Here is a 2,869-nt window from a genome sequence, read left to right on the forward strand (position 1 = left end):
CTTTTTTTTCCCCTTGTGGACAACGTGCCTACAATAAGTGGCGGTCGTCCAACCTCTCTCTCTACTCACTTTTTTGATTTCGTTTATTTTTAATTTTTTCCTTCTTCCCTTTTTTTTTTTTTTCGGAACACCGCTCGTGTTCGGTGATCAAAAAAGGGAGCAAAAAACAAAAGAAAAAAAAAAAAAAAGCCACCCACGCTTAAAAATAACTAACCCCATCTCTTCCGGGCGTGGGATACCAGCGGCCAGCGGGGGAAAGAAAAAGAAGAACGAGAGTGGGGGTAGAGTACGGAGTACGGCGGGCGCCTTCGTACTCGGCAGCGTACCGTTCAATGGGCCGACGAGTAGTCTAACCAAGTGTTCCTCGTACTCCCACGCGACGAAGAACGATCACGGATAGCTAGTTCGGTAACTTACACCGGGGGGAGATGGGATGGGAACCGAACGGCTTGCTCTCTCTCTCTGGGAGTTGTTCTGTTCCCGCAGGAAGCGGACCTTGGGCTGGATTTGGAGGTGGGGGTTTGAGGGGAGCTGCAGCCGGTCGTTTCTGGCCATACGCTGCTTTGCCTGCCTGTTTGTCTGATGGGCTGCTGGTCGTGCTGAGCTCAGCGGCGCGGCTGCGACGGTGCCCGCCAGAGCGTTGGTCCCGTCGGCACGTGGGCGGGGCCGTCGCGCGCCAGGGATGGAAAGAGAGCGCGGGGGGGCAGCGCACGCGGCCTCAAGACGGGAGTCCAGATAATAATACGGAGTAAAAGACTCACATCCCGGCAAGGCTTCCCGGCGGCATAGGATTTGTCCATGCGTGTGGCTGGTGATGGTTCGATTTTTCGTTGTCTGTTTCACCGTTGAGGATTGCGCGTGCAGCATTGCAAGGCAAGCTCGGAAAGGCAGCTTTCTCCCCCCCTTCCGTTCGGGAAACGAACGGCTTATGACGAAGTCGCAGGATGGTGATATGGTAAGTGTTATGGTAATAATAATACTACCAATATGGCTGGCTGATCGCACCTTGCCTCCAAAGGAATCGAATGCCTGCAATGGTTAACTAACTAGTTACCCGTTAGTGCTTACTCAAGCTTCCAGTTGACAACTGTGCGGAAAATCAACGGAGGAATGGTGGCGCTCCAGCCATCTTTTTTCTGTCCAAGTCCTTCGGCCGATGACACACAGCTGTCGGCAATTGCCTCGTCAAGGAGGCGGCGAATTTGATAATGAACGGGCTGGTTTTGATATTGTAAGGACCTTCTCTGCGAGCGCGATCCAGCCCAGCCCTGTTCAATGCAACGGGCCGCGCGCTCTTCTCCTGCCCTACCACGTTTCCGCTGTCCGGTTGCATTGTTGGCCACTCCGGGCGGTAGATCCGAGTCTTGTCAATCGCTACTCCGTACGGGCAGACAATACCCGTTTCAGGAACTGGCCGTTGACGTACCCCCGTATGTAAACTACGCAACAATAACAATGCCAACACGCAGTGACCAGTAGTCACCAGCGCTGCGTTGCAATCCTTCGTCGGGCATCGCAACACGAGCCTCGGCTGCAAGGAGCCGTCCTGCAGAAACTCTACTTACTCTTGTCTGGTGTGTCCGGGCGTTCAACGCCGCCCTGGATTTTTTTGCCCTTGCCGCGCTAATCAGCTAAGCGCGCGTGTGTGCTCCTGCGTCGCGTCGCCGCCCAATCGGCACCGGCCCCACTGCCTCGGAGGAGCGGAGTTGGTCGCACCCCCACCCCCTTGCTGCAGCCTGTGACGTCGTCACCCGCGTTCGTCGGCGTTGGCGTAAACGCGTCTGCTGCTGCGGCCGAGCTGCGCGGACATCGACCGACTACTACCGGCCCCAGCAATAACAGTAAAGGGGGGAGGGGGCGGTGGTGGCCCTGCAGACATTTCATGCTGGAGCAAGATACCCGTTCTTGTTCTTCTTGTGACTTTTCTCATCAAGAAGGTCCCCCCCCCCTCAATCACGTCTCCAATTATTCCCGAAGCGCCAAAGGCCATCCCACCTAGGCCCGCTTCTCCGCATATACACCCTACTAGTAGTGGAGCTCCTTGCAGCTCATCTCCGACGGATATGGACGCTATTCCCCCTTCCTTTCGGATATCCCCTCGCTCATAATTTTCCCCGCATTTGATGTCGCTCCATCGCCTATCACGTATCATTTGTCACCCTACCGGTCAATACATACTTGCGGAGCACAGGAACGTCAATATGGTGGCCGTGGACGGATACTCAGCCAAAGACGTCATAGCGGACTCATGCCTGAGACGACGAGGCAGACCGTTGGGGGCGAAAAAAAAAAAGGGGTGGATAGAGCCTATAATATACATCATTAAGCTTCGTCAATACACGTGACCCGCTCTCTTGGAGGTCGCTTGATATAGCGATGACGCTGCTTCCCGAATCCTTCGATCTTCGGGTCGGACTTTTTTTTAACCCAGCAAAGTAGTTATCTTTTTAGTAGCGGGGCGGGTTCCCACTCGATTAAATTAATTTGCTCGAAGTCGCCTCGTCTATGTTCTCGGCAGGCGGGAAGAGCGGCCTTGTCGATCCAGGTAGTAATATCTGGGGTACGTCAAGTGGTTGGGGGGAGAAGAGTCCGAGATAGTAGCAGTAGGTTACTTTTACCCTTTTCGTAGTGCTGAGAGGTGCTTCTGTACACTCCTGCCCTCGTACGTTCACCAGGGTCATGCCATTATTTGTCAGCTGGCAGCCCTTTTTTTTTTTTTTGTTTTCGCCCAGAGTGTGGGCGAGAACAAAAGTAGATGGTCAAACTGGCGGTGTAGCGAAGTATGTGCTTCCAAGCCTAGCTTCTTGACAGTCATGCGTTTCCCTCGCTGCGTGGCTCAATCAGCGTGGTCGACAGGGGTGATACAAAC

The sequence above is a fragment of the Ophidiomyces ophidiicola genome (genome assembly GCF_022830035.1).
Source record: "Ophidiomyces ophidiicola strain CBS 122913 chromosome Unknown scaffold_47, whole genome shotgun sequence".
Lineage (NCBI taxonomy): Eukaryota > Fungi > Ascomycota > Eurotiomycetes > Onygenales > Onygenaceae > Ophidiomyces > Ophidiomyces ophidiicola.